General features: G+C 40.2%; 1 protein-coding gene across 1 annotated transcript in view; it reads right to left on the bottom strand.

Annotated features, from left to right (window-relative positions):
* MAMDC2 (MAM domain containing 2) overlaps window positions 1-16,800 on the bottom strand; it is a 474,787-nt gene that overhangs the window by 191,587 nt on the left and 266,400 nt on the right. The gene's annotated exons all lie outside the window — the stretch shown is intronic.

Raw genomic sequence — 16,800 nt, 5'->3', positions numbered from 1 at the left:
AATAATGAATCTAATGTTAACCCCTTACTAATCCCTTTATGTGTATGTATTTATCTAGCGTATAGCGACATTTAAAGCATTCATATTCACCCATTTGTTGTCATCTTGGGCCATATCATGAAAACGTTACAAAAGCCACATATATCATGCAATATTCTATTTTCTATATATACTACTGTTAGTATGCGTACGGATTTTAGTCATAAAGGTTATTTAGCCATGCAAAATGCGAATCCCACGTGTACTTTGTAAGTTAATAATGTTGATTAGAAAACATGCAAAACTCATTTAATAATTATTATAATTAATAGGTTATATAATTAGTATATTCATGCAGAATAGGGGGTTTTATACAACATTTTGTACTACCCGCTCCATCAATCCCCCCTTTGGTGATTTTATCACCACATCATCAACATTTTGTATTCATTTTTCATGAAAGTGAAATGAATTCTTGCTTTTAATTTTACATATCTGTTTCTCCAACTTCTTCTCTTCTGGCTGTCTTATACATATTTTCTTTCATTTCCTCTAATTCTACTTCTTCAAACTCTCTCTCTTGCCTCTTATTCTGTCTTCTTTTCAAATTTTCTCTTTTTAACTTTTTCTGGATTTTATTTCTTTTATGACATAGACATCCTAATCTTAATATTAATACTATGAAAATCACACGTTAATGGAAATAAGATTTTACCTAAAAAGGTACTACCTAAGTTTACTAAGAAATTTTTAATAGAAGAAAGTTTCTTTCCAATCTTTTCTCAAACACTTTCAACCTCCAGTGGTGCGATTTCCTCATGCAGATCAGTTATATTTTTAATGTAAATTTTCAAATCTTTACTTTCATCTGGAATGTAAGTACAACAATGTTGAACTTTCAGCATTCCACAGACTCCACCCTCTTTTGCCAATAATATATCAAGGGCAAGTCGATTTTGCATTACCATAGCACGCATGGCAACCATTTCAGTATTTACCAATAGAAATCCTCCAGCGGTGCTTGTTGACAAGCGATCCACTACTGTTGATAGTCTTCTAATTTTGTTTGCATTCAGAGATATTCCCACTGCTGGTATCAATGCTCCAAATATGTCACCTCCAATTTCTGACCAAGATTCTCTCTTCCTACGTGCTAGATAACTACCTAACTTATGTACACCATCTTCTCCTCTTCCCATGTGGAATATCTTTGGGAAAACCAAACTTACATAACATGTGCCATACCAATGGTCTGGCCAACGATAATATGCCCTGTTCCCCGCAGATAAAATATAATCCAGGAAAAACTGGATCATTTCCTCCTTTAAATCCCCATCCACCCATGATTCGGTATGTATTATGGCACTCATTGTTACCTACAAAGTAATTATCATATGCAGTTTGATTCCTTCTAATACATAATTTTCCTTTCTGAGGCCAATCTAAAGCCACAGTTGGACTAGCTTCTCCCTTCAAGTGTTTTTCCATTTCAACATCCCAGACTGTCTTTTCCACTTTTCCCTCAGATACTTTCTTTTGCATTCTCAATCTCCTTTCTTCAACCATATCCAAAAATATATTTTCCTCTTTCTTTAAACTGCAAGTCAAATTATTTCTAAATATATATTCTAATGTTAGTTCTTTAGTCTCTAAGAAAAATTCACCTAATACCTTTGCAGGCTTTACTTTATTTAGCTTATTAATTGAAGGTACTTGTGAAAATATGTTATCTACATCTGAAAAATAATATTCTAACTTCCCTGTTTTGTAAAACAGACTAGCTATTACACTACATGTTATTCCATACGTTACTGGAAGGTGGTCACTCCCTCCGATACAGATGCAGGTAACTGCATACAAACGTAGCAGTCCCTTACGTCCATTGTCTTTACATATTCATATAGTAGTTTCGAAAATACATTGTTAGAAAAATCAGTTATAGACCTGTCTTGATGCAAATAATTTTTATCTATTTTAGTCGGAAATACCTTTTGGATCTTTTCTATATTAGTTTGGTTTTCACTACGTCCTTCTATTGTGTCTATGGTAACCTTAAATGAGATCATTAGAGCTAGTACACTCCAAGAAGCATTAGTAATCCTGTGCAACAACAACACATTTTACACCAGTGCTTCAAAAATACACATCTATCTTTTCTACTATCCGTGTTTGCCATTTTTGTAAAAATTATCAGTGTCTTTTGACTTAGCCTCTTCTACTTCACAACTAGTTTGTCTAACCCAAGGATCTAAGCACCTACCTGGTTCTACCAGTTTTGTCTTTTCCCGTATTTTATTGTCTTTCCATTAGCAGCATTTTTGTCTTATTCAGTTTGGTATTTGATTGTCTTTCACTTTTCATTCGTTATCTTGATACAGAACTTCCTGAACATCCGTTTCTTCTCCAATATCGGACAAGATAACTCTCAAGGTTTCCGATTCTTCGTCTTCCTCAACCACTTCCGGTACAGTCACTTCTGGGTTTCCTTCTTTTATTTCAGGCAGGGCCACATACGTCCATTCCGGCGACTTATACTTCTGGTTAGGTTTTCTCCTTCTTTTGCTTTCCTCTATTATAATTACTTCTTCATCTTTTGATTTTTCTTGACTAGACACTTCGTTCACCTTTTCAGCTCTTGGTGAATTCACTCGTGTCAGTCGATATCTTAGCCTCTTTATTTTGTTTGGCCAAATTTCATCTCTTGCTGACCTTTTCAGTTTACCTCCTTTATCATTCTTTTCAGTTCTCCATGCTCTCTTTCTCAAGACTCGACCTTCTGGTATTTCGTCTTCACTTTCCTCTGATTCTGTTTCAACTTGCTTTTTACTTTCAACAGCTTTTCTTTCCACCACTTCTTTTATTTTCCCTACTTCTGTCCCTCCTCGTGTTTCTTGCACACTATCTTCCTGCTGACTAATTGTCCCTTCCTCTAACTGGATGTTGGAGTTCCCTACACCTCCTCGGGGGTCTTTCGCAAGAATCTTTCCCTCTCTTTCTGTATCTGGCACCTGTCCGTCTACTTTTGTTATTTCAGGTGGAATTTCTCTCAGTTTTTCATCTGGAACTTCCTTATCAACAATCTCTTTAATTGTCTTTTCACTGTCTTTTCTTTTTTTCGAATGTAAAGTTACTTGTTCAGTCTCTGAGTCTGAGCTGGTATCAGAAATCTGTAACCTTCTTCTTAAAGAAATACTTGTGGGACGGAAGTCAGATCTGGCTCTGTTTCCCCCCTTTCAGGATTTTCTCTTGTTCTCGGTTCTTCATCATCCGAGTCAGAACTTGGTTCTGATTCATCGAAATATTCTTTCTCTGTGTTATCCACTGGATTTGGAATTCTTAATGTGTGGCTAGCATGAATCCAATTCTTTATTCCAGCACACTTCACAGCTGTTGTTGTGGTCAAAATCACCTGTCGTGGTTTTCCCCACCGTGGGACCAAACAGTTCCTCCTTCTGTGTACTTTGATTCTTACCCAGTCCCCTGGGCTCAAATCATGGGCTTTCTTCTTTTCAAGGGTGGTGGCATCCGCTCCAACCTGATGAAACACAGAATGAACTGTGTCAGCCAGGCCCTTACAGTAATCCAACATCAAGGCATCAGTTATAGGCAACAGCTTGTTGACTGGTATGAATGCATGGCACATTGCTCTTCCCATGATTATCTCATGGGGACTCAATCATGTTGTTCTGTCTGGAATTGATTGAATAGTCATGAGTACCAGAGGCAAGACATCAGGCCATTTCAAACCTGTGGCTAAACACATTTTGACTATTCTGTTTTTGATTGTATCATTCATTTGTTCCACCACAACAGAAGCCTCTGGGTGATATGCACAATGTAATTTCTGTTGTACATTCAATGCTTCACAAATCAACTTCATGATCTCATTATGGAAATGCCCTCCTCTATCTGACTCAATTGTTATTGGGAACCCAAATCTTGGGATAAATTCCCTCAACAGCAGTTTTGCTACTGTAATTCCATCACTCCTTCTTGTGGGGAATGCTTCTACCCACCTAGAGAACAAGCAGACCATTACTAGAACATACCTCAGCCTGTTACAGGGAGGCATTTCAATGAAATCAACCTGCATTCTGGTGAAAGGCCCTCCTTCTCGACCTATTGTTCCTAGACTTACCACTGTTTTTCTTCCAGGATTGAACTGCTGACATATAAGGCATCTCTGACAAAAGGTTTTCTGCTACAAGTCTGAACTTTTCATTGTACCAGGTCTGTTTAAATGCCCTAATCATGGCGTCCCTCCCTATGTGTTCCTGTCCATGATACATCCATGCCATGGCAGACATCATGCTATCAGGCATAACTGGTCTTCCATCCCGATAGACCCACACATGATCCTTCTCCCTTGGTGCACATCCTGCTTTTACCCACTGTTTCATTTCCTCATCTCCTGCTTCTTCTTGCAATTGTCTCACTTCCTCCCAGGTACCCACAATGTTAGTAAACATTAGGGTACAAGAATTCATGTCTCTCTCCTTCGCCCGATTTATAGAATTCTGATTTTGTGCACAGTATTGAGCCATATCGTTGGCATATTTATTGCCAACTGCAATGTAGTCTTCATTCTTTGAATGAGCCTCACACTTCACAACGGCCAATTGCTTAGGCAGCTGTATCGCCTCAAGCAACTTTCCAACCACTTCAGCATTCTTTATGGGAGTTCCACTCGAAGTCAAAAATCCTCTCTGTAGCCATATTTGGCCAAAATCGTGCACAACACCAAACCCATACTGGCTATCAGTTATCACAGTCACTATCACATTCTTTCCTATCTTGCATGCTCTAGTCAAAGCAACAAGCGCAGCTACCTGGGGATTTTACTCCTTTCAGGTAGGAATCTTCCATTACTGCTGCAATTGTACATACTGCATACGCTGCACTCAACATTCCGTCATCTGTTCTCAAGCAAGACCCGTCTACAAACATCACGAAATCACTGTCTGGCAAGGTACATCTTTTATATCAGGACGTGGTTTGGTACAGAAATCGAGTACATCCAGACAATCATGATCCACTTCATCTCTGACTTTAACATTCTCAGCATCAGGCAACAACGTTGAGGGATTCACATTCAAGCATCTCACAAGGCTCATGTTTGTTGCACCTAATATGACTTTCTCATATTTAGTCAGCCGACTATGTGTCATGAACTGAGTGTGACTCCTAGTTAAAAGGATTGCCACATCATGAGGTACAAACACTTTCACAGGATATCCCATCACAATTACTTCACTCTGCTCCAAACTCCTACAGGTAGCAGCCACTGCTTTCAGACATCCAGGTAAGGCTACAGCTACTAGGTCTAGCATGGATGAAAAGTATGCAATTGGTCTTCTCAATTTTCCATGTTTCTGTATTAATACAGAGAGTGCACATCCATTTCTCTCACTGCAGTACAACTCAAACTTTTTATCATAGTCAGGCATTCCTAATGCTGGCGCTTCGCACAAACCATCTCTCAATCGCTTAAAAGCTGCCAATTCCTCTTTATTCAACTCAATGAGGTCTCTCACATCACTTTTCGTCAAGCGTACCAAAGGCTTTGCAATCAGGGAGAAGTTGCTTATCCACTGACGACAATACCCCACCATTCCGAGAAACATTCTCACCTCTCTTTGCGTCATGGGGGCTCTCATTCCTTTTATGATCCTGATTCTGTCTATTGTTATCTTTCTCAGTCTTTTTTCAATGTTATGGCCTAAATAATGTACTTACTTTTGGCAAAATTATAACTTTGATGGTGACACTTTAAGTCTTCCATCAGCCAAATGATTCAGCAAGGCTATGGTGTCCATTACGCAAGCTTCACGTCTTTTCGACGCCACAAGCAGGTCATCGATGTATTGTACTAACACTGAATTTTTGGGCATTTCTAGGTTTTCTAAGGACTTCTTCAATATCTGAATGAATAGTGAGGGGCTTTCTTTATACCCCTGTGGGATTCGACACCAAGCCAAGATACGTTCGCCAAAACGAAACGCAAACATTTGCTGGCTGTCATGGTGCAATGGAATGGAAAAGAAAGCATGGCATAAGTCAATTACTGTATGCCATTCTGCATCATGAGGAATCTGATACAAAATCACACATGGATTTGGTACAATGGGACAACATGACACAACAATTTTGTTTATCTTTCTCAAATCTTGTACTATCCTGAATTTCCCATTAGGCTTTTTAAGTCCCATAATTGGGGAATTGCATGGACTACTCATTATCTCTCTCAAAATGCCTTGTTTTACCATTTTCTCATTTATGGGAGTAATTCCTTCAATTATCTCAGGTGTCAATTTATATTGAGGGATATTTGGATAGCTTATTCCTTCTTTCACTGTTATTTTTACTGGGTCCACATTTCTCATTAATCCTACATCTTCTCCCGTCAAATCCCAGACTTCTGCTTTTACAATCTGTTTCAATTCTTTTGGTAATTCATCAGGGTTAAATACAGCATAGGCTTCAGTAACCTCATTTTCTCGATTTGCCACAGTCATTTTATACAATACGTCTTCATCAGGGGTCTCAAATGCTATTCCATCAGGGGTACAGAATATAGTGCAATTCATTTTACACAACAAATCTCTACCTAACAAATTCACAGGACATGAATCGCACACAACAAAGCGGTGCATTTCAGAGAATTTCCCTATACTAACTTCCACTGGTTCTGTAAGATACGTTTTAATCTGTCTGTTGGATACACCAACTACTTGGATTGTTTCATCCGAGCGAGGAAGATTCTTAAAGTCAGCTAACCTAACAGTTGATCGAGTGGTACCAGTATCTACTAGGAAAGTAATATTCTCATTATTTACCTTTCCGTCCACAAATGGGCCTGTCTGGTCTACTTCTAGAGTTGCGTCAAGTATGCACTCATCTTCCTCCCCTCGGCACCGTCAATAACCTTCCTCTGACTCACTCTCATCGCGTTGTAGCCAATACTGCGAAACAGCGTTAGCGCGCCGCAGCTTAGTTACCTGTTCTTCATTGTAGAATCCTGTCTCATTACTGTATTTCTGTGAATTTACGCTCTGTGGAAAAGGTGGGTTTGGCGCCTGATTCTGTTGGGTAACAACCTGCTGCTGTCGCTGCAGTTGACCACTCACCTCATTCTGCACCTGTGGATTCAATGATGCATTTTCATTATTAGTACTTGAGGGAAATTTACACTCGGTTTTCCAATGCCCTATTCTTCCGCAATTATGACATGGCCATTTCTTTTTAGTTTCTTCTATATTGAAATGTCCCTTACCTTTCCCTGGAGGGAATTTTGGTCTGGGTCCTGTACTATTTGCTTGTTCCATTAACTTGCTTGCTTGTTTCTGCTACCTTTACTTGTGCCCACATAGCCTTTTCTTTTAATTTACGCTGTTTGGCTTCAATTTCATCACTAAAATATTTTGCATGTCTTAATACTTCATCTATTTTCTTATTTTGCCAGTCTACAGTGTGTTGCTTGATCATTTCACTAATTTCTGGACGTAGACCATATACAAATCTGTATACAAAATGACTCAAATCCTTTTCACTCAAATTTTCGTCACCACTGAACCGTTTAAACGCGAGTATTAATCTTTCATAATACGCGTGTACTGACTCCTTACTTTCCTGATGAGTTCGGTCAATTTTTACCCAATCAGTTTCTTTGGGAGGTACTTTATTTTTCAGAAAGGCAATAACTTGTTCATATTTCTTCATTACTTCCGGGTCAGGGGCTCCTGCCTTTGGATCCCTAGGGTATTCCTGTGTAGGTCAATTGATCATGAGCTTACACTCTGTCCATAGATCTGCTGGTACTATTATGTCAAATAGACTATTTAAATCAATCCACAAAACTTTTGACAATTTTACAAACCTATCTACCACTCGAGGGAAATCATTCGTAAATGACAAAATATCTTGCCTAGTCCAGGGAACATGTACATCACCTCCACCTGGAATCTCTCTCATATGGCATTCTGTTACTGCCTTTTCCTTTTCTCTTACAGGGAATGCTGCAAAAGTTTCATCTGAGGCATCATCTCGTTTTCGGTACCACCTGCTCCTCCATTTATCCACATGTCCCCATTTTTTTTAACAAGATAATGATATCCTTAATCTGATTTATTCGTCCTGTGGTGTTCAAATTTTCAATATCTTTTTCAGTGAAATCTACTCGATATGGTTTTTGTAGAGCCTTTACCTTTTCAATATCTATACCCATTTCATTTGCTACTTCTTCTAATCTTTCATGCAGATTTTTTGCTCTCCAAGTTATACTTTTGCACAGAAATAGTAATTCCTCATCTTGATATATTTTAAATTTTTCTGTGGGGATAGTTCCTACTATTAATTCTTCCAGAACCATTCTTAGCTTGGCCGCATCTATTGATTGGGATTCTCTGTCTTTTCTCTGTAAGCTCCTCAACCATTCGCTTAATTCTTCCGAAGTAGGACCTACTTGTTTCTCTCCATTGCTCTGTTCTAACTCTTTTGGAGTCTCTAATACTGATTCTATAGCCATTGTATGTCTTTCTGCTATATTTGGGCTTAATATTAGGTTTCTAGGAACATTTGGCTCGATCATACTCATTGTTTGTCTCCATGGGTTTTCATCTGAATTTTGCTATTGCCTCTCAATCTGTTTATTACTGTTATAAGGGACCATTAGACAATGTTCACTATCTTTTTGTTTGTCAAAAATAGGCATCACAGGTCCTACAGTTACAGGGACAGTCACAGCTTCTAAATTTTTTGTCAATTCCCTTATCTTTTCAGTTAATTCTAAAGTTGTCTATGCTAATTCTGCCGAATTTGCACCACTCACTTTATCATCTGATTTTCTCTCTATCTCTCTGAAGGAGTTATTTGTTCAATTTTAATGTTTTGTAGGGTCTCTCTCATTGGGGCACTTGGTGTCAACATGTTAGATTCTGGTTGATACGGGGGTGGATTTTTATAAAACATGTCATCAAGAACATCATCCTCCGATTCATGCACTCCATACCCTCCTGATTCTACATTATGTCTTTTTTCCGTACATTTTCTACCTTCAATTTCTTCAGCATTTCTTACAGGAAACGACCCATCAGTCATACTTGCATTTCGCCACCACCTCATTCTGTCATCATGATTTTCATTTCCATATCTACCAAACATGTATCTATATCTTCTGCCATTCCTCTGTCTCTCTCTGTCATGCATCTCATCTTCCCATTCTGTCAATGCTTCAAACTGTGTTGGTCTAGGTCTTGGTTCTAGATTCATCATTTTCTCTCTCAAATTTCTCAAAACCGCTAAGTTAAACGAACCATGCTCTGGAAATGCCAAAACTCCATCATCCTTCGTGTACTTTACCCAATTGTCTAACCAAATACAAGTATGATATCCGTATTTCGCAACCATAAAGGATGCGGGCATTTTCGGTGGGGGAAGCAACTGTCCTTCCCTAGTCACAATCGGTTTGTCCTTTTTAAACAATTGCTTGATTTTCCCAAACCAGGACTTTTTCTCCTTTTCAGGTGAATCGTAATACATCATTTTGTCTATTCTGTGTATCGCTAGTTTTCTCCTACGAATATCCTGTTGTTTTAACCAATCGTAGTGCGACTCACACTAACGCACCAATCCGGAGCGTCTATGTCACTTCTGTAATTCTCCAATCCCAGCACGACTCACTCTAACGCACCAATCTGGAGTGTTGACGTCACCCTGTAATTCTCCAATCCTAGCGCGGCGTACACTAACGCACCAACCGGGAGCGTCTAAGTTCTCTTACTACTAGCCAATCCCAGCGCTGCTTTTCTGACGTCAGCCTCACTCGCTGTCGCGGCTCCTACTCCTGCTCCTGTTGACCCCTCCTTTACAAAATTTCTCGGTAAGCTCTTTCACGTTCTTTAAATTCACAATTCTGTTAGTAACGACATAAAAACGCCACCATCATCTGTTTCGCTAACATAAGAATAGTCAATTACCTTTTTCACAAGAATTCCGTCTTTCCCGAGAGCAGTGCTTACCTCTGCCCTACTACAGAATCATTACTTCCGTTGATAAAGTAGCACATCCCTCTACCTTACCCTTCTAACAAGCATCAGTTAACCGATTCTCCAGAATTAAGACACCTAGGGGCATATCAGCAACAACCGGCGATAATTATCGCTAAGCGCACTTAGCGCTAGGATAATTATTGCCGGCTACCGTGGATTTTATCGCTGAGATAGCGTGCTATTAGCAACGCTTATCTCAAAAGCGATAAAAATCCTAGCGCTAACTGCCAAACGTGAGATTATCCCACGAAGTTTGGTGATAGCTTGCTGATAGGGCCTCACATACTTAGCCATGATATCCACCTTACATAGGATATCATGGCTAAGTCAGTTTCAAAGCAGGCGTAAGGAAAGTAGCGATAACAGAGGTTATCGCTACTTTTCTTGTCGCTATGCTGCTTTGCGTGAGGCTTGATAATAGGAGAAAGGTCGCTTAGTGAAATTTCTCCCGTTATCCTGGGGAGGAACGCCCACTTTGCATCTCATTAGAGATGCAAAGATGGGCGTTAGGAATACAGGCGCTAAGGCAAGGTTTCACGCTATAGCGTGACCTTGCTAATATAGTGATAAAATTATCGCCGCTTTTCGGCCGAAAACGGCCGCAAAAGCGGCGATAATTTTATATCGCCGCCTTGTAGATATGCCCCCTAGTTGGAGACCCAATGCTCCTGAGAAATAAAACCAGAGTTTCGCAATTATCCTGAATGCCTTTTCATTCACGCACTTTCACACAGAAAATGTAGTAGATTCACACAGAATTCTGTCTTTCCCGAGAGCAGCGAACAGTCTGCCCTACTACAGAATTATAACACTCGTTAATAAAGTAGCACTTCCCTCTACTTTCCAGTGATAAGCGTAATCAGAGTGCCTGTTTGGACTCCTGGTACTTAAGACCAAAATTTCACAGGTGACCTTCGCTACCATACACTTCTCTCATACAGAAAATATCCCTATTGGCAACACTTGACGATGCTACCGAATCGAACCCAGACAATGCGTCGTGCAACTCCAATCGTCACACGTTTTCCCCGTGTACCTACAGGGCAACAACAATTCCGTCTTTCCCGAGAGCTGCGCTTACCTCTGCTCTACTGCGGAACCGTTACAAACGACTTCCTTCATCCCAGAAGTCGTGCAAACAACATAGAACTCGACGTGACTCAACATAGAGTGTTAATACATAAACCAATACTAATCAATAATCAATAAGCAATGTACAAGCAATAATCACCAAACCAAAACATTAAGAACCATAACTCTGCTACCAGAAAAACTGTTGCAATGCGGAAAACCTAGGTAATGGGGAAAAGGACGCAACCCATACCAATATCCTCCCTCCGTTACAGACCAGACATCACACTATCGCTTTCCACACATACAGTCATTGGTGGGGCCCATAACACCAACATTCATACGTCACTTCACACTGGTCTGCACATACGGGAGAGATGAGCGGTTCAAGCGCTGGACATGAAAGGAATACCTTATAACCTATAAGAAGAAAGTTATATTACATATCTTTACATTCTTACCCTTTCTCCTGCAGATCTCAATCTTAAACATCAAGGCACTCCTCCCACGTGATCGATGGATCAAATTAGTTAAATTGGTTGATGGTGATTTAGAACCAGCTAAAACACATTTCAAGATTTTAATCTTTCCGCCCTCAATAAATCACAAACACTTTACTTGTTAATCAATAATTGTTTATCTATTTTATCGTAAAAAGTTAAGTTGCATTCAGAAAGATTTATCAATTTTCATGTGAATCACAGAACACTATAGTTACCTAATCTGGCTATCGGACGTCCTCTAAGTCATTGGTTTGTCAAGATCAAATTGGCTGTCATTCTGTCATTTAGCAGCAAAGTTCTTCGTGCAGCACGCTACAGTCCCAAAGAATAGGCAAGGACCAGAGACGTGCAAGCATCAATCAATGCCCATAGGTTTAAGAAAGTTTGCAGTTCATCGGATAATGGGCAGCATTCGGGCCGTCAAAGATTCAGGAACGCAGCAGTCACCCTAGATAGTAGCGTCACGTAGCGTCACTGTCGTCTTTGTCAGCAAAAGGAAAAGGAAAGTATGCGAACAACAACTTCCTCTCTATTCTACCATGTAATTTATAATGAAATGAAGAAAAGATGTAACAATTTGTAAAATTTGGGCTGTCATGATTGGTCGGTTGAGATCGTCGGGTAGAGTCTTTGGGAACTTGGTACAGTTCAAAGATGACATCATAAAGTCGGTCCATTCTAGTTCTTCGTCAAGAGTCCTTTTGTTTTTCCGTTTGGCTACAATCCCACCGTGACCTTGCTCTGGAACACTAAGGCATGGGTCATGACGAGGCCACAGGGACGTTTTGTCGCTACTGCGCACTCCACTCGAAACCTCGTGGAGCAGCGGCCATCACCTCGTGTCGCGTCACCGGCCATTTTGATTTTACGCCCAAAGGATAACTTAAGCGAAACAAACACAAAAATGTAATTAATACATGGAAATAATCAATCTAATGTTAACCCCTTACTAATCCCTTTATGTGTATGCATTTATCTAGCGTATAACGACATTTAAAGCATTCATATTCACCCATTTGTTGTCATCTTGGGCCATATCACGAAAACTTTACAAAAGCCACATATATCATGCAATATTCTATTTTCTACATATACTACTGTTAGTATGCGTATGGATTTTAGTCATAAAGGTTATTTAGCCATGCAAAATGCGAATCCCACGTGTACTTTGTAAGTTAATAATGTTGATTAGAAAACATGCAAAACTCATTTAATAATTATTATAATTAATAGGTTATATAATTAGTATATTCATGCAGAATAGGGGGGTATACAAAATGTTGTCCTACCCGCTCCATCAGCATCAGCGAGCTGCATTACACACAGCAAAAGAAAGAAAGGAAGAAAGTGGAGGTGGAGGCGAAAGGAGTCCCCTGCTGCTGCGTGATCCCTGTGTGGGCTGAGGCAGCCACGACGTGTCGGACCTGCAGAAGAGCTGCGGCAAGAGTGGTATACAGGGGAGAGCGCCTGAACCACCCACCTCGCCGCATAGAAGAAACGACAACCGGAGCCATCTAACTTCTCGGGTAAGTGAAGAGGGGGAGGTCTGAGTAACACAGCGAGTGGGGGACAAGGTACAGAGTGTCAAGTTAAATGCCAAACTAAGTGTAACCCAAGTGCTGCATCTAGGGAGCAGAGCAAGTGTATTTCCACGGCAAAGTGCTTAACCTACATAAACTGTATAGATCAACCCAAGCCACAGACTAAACCACAGGATTAACCACAGGTCGTAGAGCTGGAGCAAGTGGGGTTAAAGGTGGCAAAAGTGGCAAACGCTAAAGGGAGCATGGAATCCAAGGCATTAACGGCCCCACAGGGGTTAACTGAAATAATAACAACAATAAAACAACAGAGGGAAGTCGCAGGCTATTCCTTAAGGAGCAAAAATTCCCCACTGGGAGAAGGGGAGCCAGAACACCCTCCTGAGATAGTAAAGCTATACGCACAAATCAAAACCTCCCCATCTACCTCCGACACAGTACAAGGAAGAAGAAGAGACAAACTACAACAGGGAAATCACAACACCTTGTGTCTAGAGCAAGTCAGGCCAAGCTAAAAACATTGGCTCGACAAAACAAAAGATAACACCCTCCTTAAAGTCTTTTTTTAAAGTTCAGGAGTCTCAGAGGTCGAAAAATACCATAACAAAACCCAAACTGAAAGAGAGGTAGAAACTCCCAGAGAGGAGGTAGCAGAAATAATGTCAACGGTTAATAACAGCAACAGGTATGGTGCCCTAGAAGCACTTGACCAACAAGAGCTAGTTACGGACACCACAGACTTTGTTAGCGCCAAGAAGCCCGATGAAGGCCCACTTCCACAAGAAAACACGGAAAGTATGGAAAAAATGATGACCACCATGATGAGAGAAATGACATCCAACTTCGCTATATCAGAGAAAAATCAAATAAAAATCCAGGAAGCATGCGAGGTAATGGACCAGAAAAAAAATACGCTCATGGAGAGGGTATCTTCAGTGGAATTGGAAGTAGGGATGCTAAGCAAAAATGGGGAGGAAAACAAAAGGGATATAGACCAACTCAAAGCTTCAGACAAAGTTATATGCAACAGGCTGGAATCAATGGAAAACCAGGTAAGGAGAAACAATCTTAGAATCCTAAATGTTCCTAAAAATCTGGAAAGTGAGGACATCAAAGCCTTCACGATCAAACTACTAGGTGAAATAATACCCTGGACAAAATCCGTTGATATCGCAGAGGACTTTCAGAGAGTCCATCGCGACCCATTTGGGAGAAATAAAACTAGGAAAAATCCAAGGAAGATCCTCATGAACTTTAAGACTTACACACTTAAAGAAAGAATATTAAGCGAGGACCTGAAAGCAGGTTCAATCTCCCAAAGCAATTGGTCGAGTAGAATTAGATCGGATATTTCAAAGACAACGCAGGACAGGCAATGGCAGCTTAGCCAATACATACAACAATTGAATTCACTAGGAGCAACAGTCCAAATGCGATTCCCAGCAGCACTAAGAATAATGTGGCAATAAAAATGCATAACATTAGAGACTCCAAGGAGGTAGAATGCCTCATAGAGCAGATTAAATCACAAATGTAGGATCAAGCAAGACAGAGCAAGAAAAAAACGATAAAAGAGCAAGGAGCTCAAAAAGGGGCCAAGGAATGCCCCATGAAGAGTTAGGGGAGGCTTCTCCAGGGAGTGAAAAGTGTTGTGTTTCGATTTAGATACCCGTATATAGGTTTCCCTGAATCATGTCCTTATATAGGTACAACCCGCTTTGCCCTTATTTAGGCCTAGAATCCCAGCCCCTATTTAGGCATTAGCCATGCTAACCAAATACGGGCATAGTCACCTACATCCATCCATCCCACGTCACAACAAGTTCTTAGAAACCAGACCCTTAAGCCGAACGGGACTTTCCCTAGCTAGGATTATTGATTTCTCCAAGAACTCATCTATTATGCATGAACTACTATTCCTTAGGGGTTCATCCATGACGTCTTCCTCTGCCCGACTTTATGTTAATGCTAGCATTCCTAAGCACCTTCAGGTATAAATATGCCTTCCCTTACCATGGCAAACCGCGGCACGACTCAGCACGACTTGACTGCACGGTTCGCCGCGGCAAGTTCGGAAGAGACCATATCCCGGCCTGACGCACTGACCAGACGCTGTCATCCCTGCTCACAGAGAATCCAGCTTCCAGTGTTCTGACTCCCTTCGCGGGGTGTTAGAGTTTGACAACCAGATAGAGATTCCCACCTCGCTCATTCTGAAGGTATGGAGCCGACTAAGAACCTAGAGGGACTCTTGGCATACTAAACTTTAGTATATACCATACTATAGAAAACAGCACCTACTTCTTACCTCGCACTACACTTAGGTTAGGTACACCGGGATAGGACTATTTAGAAGCATTAGACGAGTATTCACATTTTAGCCTGTGTTATTTATGTATGTATTTATGAATATATGTCATAGCTAAAAGACAATGCTATTGCAGTATTATTTCTTCTTACTGCTTACACTGTGCTTATTATATCTTGCTTTCTGTCTAATGATCGTAACAGCTCAAATCTCTTACACAAGAAACAAGACTGTTCAATAAAACCTTTTATTGTAATGCCCGTCTATCTATTTCTGTGTAACTCTGGAGAAACTAAGCATGCACGATTGACTGAGTGAAACTGTTATCTATGGTTTCCACGATTCTGAGACGCGTTCCGATTCTAAGGGAAACAAAGTTGTCATGTTTATGCAGTTGTCAGAAACTAATCCCTTCTTGTTCATTCGAGAAGTTTCTAGTGATCTCTGAGTTAGCTGGCACACAAAGTAATTAAGTTTAATGTACTCGATAGGAGCATACTGACCTTAGTCCTATGCGAAAACTATAGTGTATGTTATTGCAATTTGCAGAGCCTATAAGGGAAATAGGAACTACACTACAAAGGGGGGGGGGGGGGTGCACAAAGAAAGAAAATCGTAAAAACAAAAAAATGCACAAGGTGGGGAGCAAATTGGGGAAAATTAAAAAAAAAACATGTCCAAACTAAGCAATATGAGGGAGAAGGAGCCCAGACAAACCTTACAGAAAATATGAAGGGTTCACCAAGTGGACGGTTGCAAAAAGGAAATAGAGTAAATGTTCGTTAAAATAATGTCATGGAATGTTAACGGACTCAGGTTAAGGAAAAGAAGGGCCAAAATATTGGACTGTTTAAAAATAGTAGACTGTGATATAGTGATATTGCAAGAAACACACTTACTAAAAGAAGAAGGAGAGAAACTCCTCAAAAACCCAAAGTGGATAGATACGTGGGTATGCACAAATCAAGATTGCAGTGTAAAAGGGGTGGCGGAATTACTAAAGAAACCACTAGGAGCACAGATCGAAGCCACAGAGGCAGATAAGAAAGGGAGATGGGTGGTGATGAAATTAAAGATACGTAATAATTTATATACAGTGGTTGGATATTACGGGCCTAACCTGGATGTTCCAAACCCACTTCAAAAGCTTTACTCTCAACTCCTAACAGCATAGGCTCCGATAATAATGGGAGGGGATTTTGATATAATTCTAGACTTGAAGAAGGACAGGTTCCTACCCAAACATGGTCCAAACCTACCAAAAATGAGAGAGTGGGTGAACCTTTGTGTTAAAGATCTTGGGATCATGGATGCATGGAGTGTGAAAGGTAATAAATCCAACAAATTCACAT

The sequence above is a fragment of the Triturus cristatus genome, chromosome 2_1 (genome assembly GCF_964204655.1).
Source record: "Triturus cristatus chromosome 2_1, aTriCri1.1, whole genome shotgun sequence".
NCBI classification, from domain to species: Eukaryota; Metazoa; Chordata; class Amphibia; order Caudata; family Salamandridae; genus Triturus; species Triturus cristatus.
The sequence above is the reverse complement of the archived record's forward strand: the minus strand, read 5'-3'. Positions and strand labels throughout refer to the sequence as shown.